General features: G+C 54.6%; 1 pseudogene; it reads right to left on the reverse strand.

The window, feature by feature from the left end:
* Positions 1–8,544: 8,544 nt before the first annotated feature.
* LOC144952764 (5.8S ribosomal RNA) lies at positions 8,545–8,670 on the reverse strand (annotated as a pseudogene).
* Positions 8,671–9,098: the final 428 nt, after the last annotated feature.

The raw sequence follows: 9,098 nt of genomic DNA on the forward strand, positions 1-9,098 counted from the left end.
GACGCACAATTGTCCGCATAGCCGGGGAGTGGTCGCTGGTGTTTCCGAGCCGAGGGGTTCGGATAATCGTTGGATTGCTAACTTATGTGACGAAAATTCTTCCCTGTCCGTGGAGCAACGTGATGCGCTGCGTAAATTGTTGTTGACGTATTCGGATGTGTTCAGCTCCGATGATTTGGATCTGGGCCGCACATCGTTGCTTTCCCATCACATTGAGACGGGCGACGCTGCCCCTATTCGATTAAATTCGCATCGGATGAGTCCTGCGGAGCGAGAACACATTCGGGGGGCAGTAGAAGGCATGTTGGCTGCGGACATCATATCGCCATCTAACAGCCCATGGGGCGCTCCTGTGGTCTTGGTTAAGAAAAAGGATGGCAATTTGCGATTTTGTGTTGATTTCCAGAAATTGAATAAGATATCGGTGGCAGATGCGTACCCCCTGCCGCGTATGGACGACTCCCTTGACGCATTGTCGGGGGCTAAGTTCTTTTCCACACTGGACCTCTCTTCGGGATTTTGGCAGCTCCCCCTTGACGAGTCCTCACGGGAGAAAACCGCTTTCCGTACGCCGCAGGGGTTATTTCAATTTAACTGCCTCCCGATGGGATTGAATGCGGCCCCTGCCACATTTCAAAGATTGATGGAGCTCGTTTTGACGGGGTTGCAGTGGGAGACGTGTCTTATATATTTGGACGATATCATTGTCTTCAGCCGCACATTTGAGGAACATTTAACACGGCTGGAGACAGTGTTCACGAGGATGCGCTCTGCGAATTTAAAATTTAAACCAAAGAAATGCCACCTACTGCAACGGTCCGTCCGTTATCTGGGGCACATTGTGAGTGCTGAGGGGGTGTCCACGGATCCGGAAAAGACGGCGTGCGTCCGGGATTGGCCGACTCCGGCCACCGTGGGGGATGTTCGGCGGTTTTTGGGATTTGCCTCGTATTATCGAAGATTTGTGCCGGGGTTTGCGACGATTGCGAGGCCCTTGCATCTCCTTACGGGTAAAGGACGGAAGTTTGTTTGGGGACAGCCGGAAGAGGCGGCCTTTCGGAGTCTGCGTGATCTATTGGCAACGGCCCCAACATTGGATTATCCCGATTTTGATCGCCCATTCATTCTTGATACGGACGCGAGTGACACAGGTATTGGGGCGGTGTTATCACAGTCTAAAGGGGGTGTAGAGCGCGTCGTGGCGTATGGTAGCCGAGTCTTGTCTCCTGCGGAAACTCGCTACTGTGTCACTCGTAGAGAACTTTTGGCGGTTGTTTTTTTCCTACGGCAATTTCGACCGTACCTTTACGGTCGTTCCTTTGTTGTGCGAACGGATCATGCGGCCTTGCAATATGCACTTAAAATGGACCAGCCATCCGGACAGTGGGCACGTTGGTTGGACACGCTACAGGAATTTTCCTTCCAAATTCAACATCGGAAGGGGGTGCGCCATGCGAACGCTGACGCACTTTCCAGATTACCGCGGCGAGCCCCTTGCAAATGTGAGTCGGGGACGCATAAGTGTTCGCCGATTCTGAACCCCCCTCAGCCGCTTACGTTGGCCGTCGAGAAGTCGGATACTCCGATGGAACCGGGACCGACTGACGGGGTTTTGAATCTGCCGCGGTCTGTCTGGATTCGGGAACAGATGATGGATGAGTCGTTGTTGTCCATGCGGAAGCGGTCTACGAGGGACAATGGGAGTCCGAGTTCGGCTGTGGGGCCGCGAACCGCTCTCCGAGATGGTCTGCTTATGTGGCGAGAAGGGGTCCAGGAAAGCTGGCGTGTGGTGGTACCGACGTCCTTGCGATTCGAGTTGATTAGGACTCTCCATTGTGAGACACTCTTACATTTAGGGGTGCAGAAGACTTTGTTGACGTTGCAACGTCATTATTTTTGGCACGGCATGGCGACAGATGTCGTAGGGCACGTGCGCGCGTGCCCTGAGTGCGCCCGACGTAAGCCGCCTAAACATCCTTACGTGCCGCCTCTCCAGTCGATTCAGGTGTCTCGAGTCAATGAATTGGTGGCACTGGACATATTGGGACCCTTCCCACCATCGGCGAGGGGAAATAAATATTTGCTGGTAGGGGTTGAGTATCTCTCCCGTTGGCCGATGGCCTGGCCGTTGCCCGATCAGTCGGCCGCAGCCATCACCGACGCCTTTTTCTTTGGGTACATTATGGATAAGGGGGCGCCTGAGAGACTCCTCACGGACCAGGGCCGAAATTTCTCTTCTAAATTATTGGCGGAAGTGTGCGCGGGCCTTGGGACTAAGAAAATACGGACATCCCCATACCATCCGCAGACGGATGGTATGGTCGAGCGGCTGAACAGGACATTGTCTGCCATGCTTTGCCATACTGTGAGTGAACAGCAATCAGATTGGGATCTGCACATCCCCGGAGTGCTTTCGGCGTACAGGATGACGCCTCATGCGGCTACAGGGTATTCGCCGTTTTACCTTATGTATGGTCGGGAAAACGTGCCTCCGGTGGATGTGCAATTGGGTACTGGGGTGAAGGGACCTCGTAAACCACTTCCTGAATACATTCAGGACACGGTTCGCCGGGTCACGGAGGCGCGGGAAAATGCCCGCGTAGCTACGGCCAAAGCCCAGGCCCGGAACGAGCGGTATGCTCGGCGGTCCGAGGGGGAGTGCCCCTGGAAGGTTGGAGACCTGGCCTGGCTCCATTGCCCGCAGGTGCGGCCGGGGACCTCTCCTAAATTGCACAAACCTTGGCATGGTCCTGTGCGCCTCATTGAGGTTCCCAATCCACAGTCGGCGCGCGTTCAGATTGGTTCTCGCTGATGGTTTGTTCATACGTCGCGGTTGAAACCATATGTTGCTCCCCTACGTGATGCGTCATCTCCCAATGTTGCCTTGCCGGGGTCTGTTGCCGCCGACTCTCCCCTGCCTGCGTCCACTGATCTTGCTAGAGCGCCTGTCGTACCTGTTCCAGACAGGTCGGCCGTGACACCGAGGGGGACGAGGTTCCCTGCTCGGAGGGCGCCTGCCAGCTCTGCGAGACCTTCGAGCCCTGCAGCCCTTCTGACCCCGCCGCAGGCACATTCGAAGGACACGGCCAAGACTGATTCTTCAGGAACACGGGACGTTGGTGGACTTCCAACCGCAACAGGAGAATTACCCCCTGTCATTCATCGAGTTCCATCGCGTTCCCGTTCTGCGAGCGGGCCGCCGACCGTCCGGGACGGTCCGGCGACCCGCACACGCTCTAAATCACTTACGTTTCGTTGATTGTATGTTGTGTTGTTGTTCTTGTTCTTACCCTTGTATTTATTGCATGCTTTCTGTACGTCCGTTGATGTTACTTGTTGTTATTGTTCTGTTGTTATATTGCATGCTTGGTGTCCTTTAGCGCGGAAGGTCGGTTCACCGCATTACGCTTTGGTATTTTTCAGCCGAGGTCGGCTGGGTTTTTTCTACGAGGGAGGGTGGTGTAATGCGGGCGTAAGCGACCTTCCGGATGTGACGTCACGGGGAGGCGGAGCCAGGTGACGTGGGTGAAAGGTTGGGGTCCTTAAGTGGGTAAACCGGAAAGAGAAGTGAGTCGGGGTGTGAATGGAAAAGAGTGGGGCCACGCGGGCGAACGAGAGGAGGGGGGCACGGACAGCCAGGAAGGCTGTGTGTCAGAGGCAGCGGTGTGGCTGCAGAGAGTCGCAGGAGCGACGAAGAGAGAGACAGCACGAGGCTGTCAGAGCTGCGGAGAGAGCAAGAGAGAGAGAGGAGCTGCAGCGGTGTGTGTGTGGAGACAGCACGAGGCTGTCAGAGCGCTGCGGAGTAAGCAAGAGCGAGAAGAGCAGCAGCGATTACAGCCAAGGGGGCTGAGAGTGAGTAACAGCAGCGGAACTGCTGTGGGGGCTACAGGAGCGACAGAGGCCAACAGAGGGGCTGCTGGTGGAGTCTGGAGAGACATCGGAGTCAGCACTGTGGGGACTGAGCAAAGAGGAGACAGCCGTGTGGGTAATACAGTACGGACCAAATAAAGGACACTGAGCCAGAGATCCGTGGTCAAGTCTTTTATTACACTGGTGTCAGAAGTGAAACGGCTTGTCAAGACGGCTCGGAAGAAAGAATATTCCTGTGCCATCATCTGCTACATCATCCGACTTACGATTGAGACAGATGGCGCAGCTGGAGACCTGGAAAATCGTGCTGGCGAAACCGTGTGAGCTCACCACGCCGACGACGGCAGTGGGGAGAGCCGATGGTGGTCTGCAGGCCGACGCCTTGCCTGCGCTGCCAGCGCCATCTGCCACGCGGCACGAAGACGCCATCTTGGGCGTGGCAGGGGAGAAACGGCGGGAAGCCGCCATCTTGTCTTCACCGCGGCGGGGAGACGCCGCCATCTTCAACATCGCGGCGGAGAGGCAGCCTTGCGCTGCCATCTGGAGGTGCCGTGGGGAGAGCAGCCTGCTGTGAGCTGCTGTTTTGCGAGGGGGAGCTGCGAGGAGAGGACGACGACGCTACAGCTGCTGGGGCGGGAGCTCTCCCGTCCTGGCTCGGGTGCGTGACAACGGAGCAGTCAAGTCGCCGAACGAGTTCTGCGAGACGACTCAAGTTGCCGCCCTGCCGTCCTCTTCTTGCTGCAGCCCCGGGCGGGTCGTAACGATACGCACCCGGCCTTTACACACACCTCACCCATCTTTCGAGGGCCGGGGGGGGGCGATTTTGTTTTCTCTCATGACTCGATTGTGCGGAGCGCGGTTCGGACTGTGGGTATGTGTGTGTAATAACGATGAACGCGCTATCTGCTTGTTGCTCGGTGTCAATTAAAGTGTGTACGTGTGTTGAGAATGGACGGAGAGTATGCTGTGCTTGCTGAGTGTTAAATTGTGTGTGTGCGCTGCGGTGTGGAGTTGTTATATTGATGGCGAAGTTAATTATTAACTCGGGAGCGTCGGGTATCTTGCGCTGTATCATCTCGTGGGTTACCTTGTGCGATGGGCTTAATTGAAAAATATATATATATTTTTTGGTGTATTGTGCTGCGAGGTGCTATGTGCGATGTGGTTGTTGCAAGAGAGAGAATATTTGTGTTGTTGCTGCAATGTTACGACTGGATTAATGGTGTGTTGGTTACCTGCAGATCGGCTTGCTATTGTGCTTAAATGTGCGCGTGTGATCGCGATATGCTGACTGTATGTGCTGTTACACCGTTCTGTACGGTTATGGGGTGCGATGCATTGATTGACTATTGGGGTTGGGATGTTATTAATTGTGCGTACCTGTTTGGAAATTGGTAACAAATTCGAGGGGGACCCTATTATTTGGTCGTATGGATGTTATGTACACGCGATTTTGTGTATATTATGGGTAACGGCGCTTTGTGAGAGAGAGAGCGCGCTTTGAGGGTGCGTGATGACGCCGCTGTGGGTGTCTCAAAGGTTAATGCTAATGGGACCGTGAATTGGCGCCAAGTTGCGTCGCGTATTCGGTTGGTCGCATGCAGCCACGAGTTGCTTTGCGAGTTGGGTTGTGTAACCAATGTGGTTGGTAAAATATTGGTTAAAAATTCCCCGATATGACTGCTGCGCGCAGCAAGCTGGGGCTGTGCGTCTATCGTTGTTGGGATTGTTACAATAAGACGGGGGATGCAATTTGTGACCCCCAGCAAAGGGAAGCTGGGGTGCACGAATGGAGAAAACTGGCCACGTGTTCGCACGTTGGGCCGCCATTTTGCGCACACGCAGGGTATGGCGTCGATGCGCTTTGCGGAAAGGGCCGCCATTTTGAGTGCGCGCGAGATATTGCGCGAACGCGCTGGGCGAAGGGGGCCGCCATTTTGAGCGCGCGGGAAAAACCTCGGTGGGGCAAATATTCCATCTGTTATGCCTGCCATTGTTGATTGGGTGATGCACGAGTGGTGGTCACGTCGGCCTATGGCTGATGGCTGACCTGACAGCCCGGAGGCGAAACCTCCGTGGTATGTCTTAAACTAATGGGCCGTGTGCTCATATGGCTCGGGGAGTCATGGTTCAGTTGTGCGGTGGCAGACTGAACCTGGTGTGCCGGGGGCTCACGGGTTTTGGGTTAGGGCGTTATTGTCTCTATAAGAGAACATTACCCCGTGGGGGGGGTCGTTGATATCTGGCCTTGCCGAGGGATTGATCTTCCCTTGGCTATGAAGCGCATTTCAAAGATTGATGGAGCTCGTTTGACGGGGTTGCAGTGGCAGACGTGTCTTATATATTTGGACGATATCATTGTCTTCAGCCGCACATTTGAGGAACATTTAACACGGCTGGAGACAGTGTTCACGAGGATGCGCTCTGCGAATTTAAAATTTAAACCAAAGAAATGCCACCTACTGCAACGGTCCGTCCGTTATCTGGGGCACATTGTGAGTGCTGAGGGGGTGTCCACGGATCCGGAAAAGACGGCGTGCGTCCGGGATTGGCCGACTCCGGCCACCGTGGGGGATGTTCGGCGGTTTTTGGGATTTGCCTCGTATTACCGAAGATTTGTGCCGGGTTTTGCGACGATTGCGAGGCCCTTGCATCTCCTTACGGGTAAAGGACGGAAATTTGTTTGGGGACAGCCGGAAGAGGCGGCCTTTCGGAGTCTGCGTGATCTATTGGCTACGGCTCCGACATTGGATTATCCCGATTTTGATCGCCCTTTCATTCTTGATACGGACGCGAGTGACACAGGTAATGGGGCGGTATTATCACAGTCTAAAGGGGGCGTAGAGCGCGTCGTGGCGTATGGTAGCCGAGTCTTGTCGCCTGCGGAAACACGCTACTGTGTCACTCGTAGAGAACTTTTGGCGGTTGGTTTTTCCTACGGCAATTTCGACCGTACCTTTACGGTCGTTCTTTTATTGTGCGTACGGATCATGCGGCCTTGCAATATGCACTTAAAATGGACCAGCCATCGGGACAGTGGGCACGTTGGTTGGACACGCTACAGGCATTTTCCTTCCAAATTCAACATCGGAAGGGAGTGCGCCATGCGAACGCTGACGCACTTTCCAGATTACCAGGGCGCGCCCCTTGTAAAGGTGCGTCGGGGACGCATAGGTGTTCGCCGATTCTAAACCCCCCTCAGCCGCTTACGTTGGCCGTCGAGAAGTCGGATACTCCGATGGAACCGGGACCGACTGACGGGGTTTTGAATCTGCCGCGGTCTGTCTGGATTCGGGAACAAATGATGGATGAGTTGTTGTTGTCCATGCGGAAGCGGTCTATGAGGGACAATGGGAGTCCGAGTACGGCTGTGGGGCCGCGAACCGCTCTCCGAGATGGTCTGCTTATGTGGCGAGAAGGGTTCCAGGAAAGCTGGCGTGTGGTGCTACCAACGTCCTTGCGATTCGAGTTGATTAGAACTCTCCATTGTGACACACTATTGCATTTAGGGGTGCAGAAGACTTTGTTGACGTTGCAACGTCATTATTTTTGGCAAGGCTGGTGTGTGTCCATCGCTGATGGGATAGTAAGGGAGGAGCATGGCCGAGTGCTGCTCATCCCCGAAATGGCACTAGCTGAGAGTATGGTAAATGGATGTTGCCGTGGGTTGACGACCACGGTGAGGGTTACGGCGAATTAAACGTTACTGCTGGGGAGCGTGGCTCTCTCCACGCGAGGGTGTGCGATTAGGGGTTTTGTTGGTTTGTTGAGAGTGACTGTGGGTACATGCTGTGTACGTCTGAGGTCTGTGCTGGTCCTCAAGGGAGGACTGCTGGTGGGTAAGAGCAGAAATTTTTTTGCTGTTGTTGTTTTCACGTGTAAATAATATTGTTGTTAAAATGTAAATACTGGGGCGTCCATCGCGGTTATTTGGGTAATTATTGGGGTTTTCTTAAGCGGGCCGGAATTACATCATCTCCACTACCCTGGGGCCGGGTGGCTGTCGTGTACGACATGCGGATGTGCGTTGTTGTGCTTTGTGCTGTTGTTGTTCTTGTTGTTATATTACATGCTTAGTGTCCTTTAAGGGGGAAGGTCGGTTCACCGCATTACGCTTTGGTATTGTTCAGCCGAGGTCGGCTGGGTTTTTTCTATGGGGGAGGGTGGTGTAATGCGGGCGAAAGCGACCTTCCGGATGTGACGTCACGAGGAGGCGGAGCCAGGTGACGTGGGTGAAAGGTTGGGGTCCTTAAGTGGGTAAACCGGAAAGAGAAGTCAGTCGGGTTGTGAATGGAAAAGGGTGAGGCCACGAGGGCGAACGAGAGGAGGGAGGCACCGCCGGCCAGCGGGGGCCAACCCCAGAGTACAGCCAGGAAGGCTGTGTGTTAGAGGCAGCGGTGTGGCTGCAGAGAGTCGCAGGAGCGACGAAGAGAGAGAGACAGCACGAGGCTGTCAGAGCGCTGCGGAGTAAGCAAGAGCAAGAAGAGCAGCAGCGATTACAGCCAAGGGGGCTGAGAGTGAGTAACAGCAGCGGAACTGCTGTGGGGGCTACAGGAGCGACAGAGGCCAACAGAGGGGCTGCTGGTGGAGTCTGGAGAGACATCGGAGTCAGCACTGTGGGGACTGAGCAAAGAGGAGACAGCCGTGTGGGTAATACAGTACGGACCAAATAAAGGACACTGAGCCAGAGATCCGTGGTCAAGTCTTTTATTACAAATGTATCCTGCAATTCACATTACTTCTCGAAGCTGCCTGCATTCTTCATCGACGCACGAGCTGAGTGATCCACCGCCAAGAGTCGTCCGTGCCTCGCTCATTTTCCTCCATTTTTCGCCCGAACACACCATGCTGCATGGAGGAACTGGTGCCAGGCAGGCCGCCCATGCTGACAAGGCCTTAGACACAGACTGCAGGCAATCGGCGGTGTTCACTTCAGGGTTTGGACAATCTCACTCGCCAGATGAATGCATTCCCTCCCTTGCCCCTCTGCCTGGCCGCATGGAGACTGAAGGCACTCATAGCAACGGAAGGGCATGGACTTAATCAACGCAAGCTCATGCCTGGTGCTTACTGGGAATTTTGTGTTCACGGGGAACGGTTCCAATTCTCAATCCCTATTGCAAATTAGTTTCAATGGGAACCCAATACCCGCCGCCGAAGGGTGGACATGTCGTGATCAATTTAGTGTAGTGCGTGTGCGACCCCGTACATCTAAGTGTATCACAGAC

Source organism: Lampetra fluviatilis, chromosome 69 (assembly GCF_964198595.1).
Source record: "Lampetra fluviatilis chromosome 69, kcLamFluv1.1, whole genome shotgun sequence".
NCBI lineage: Eukaryota > Metazoa > Chordata > Hyperoartia > Petromyzontiformes > Petromyzontidae > Lampetra > Lampetra fluviatilis.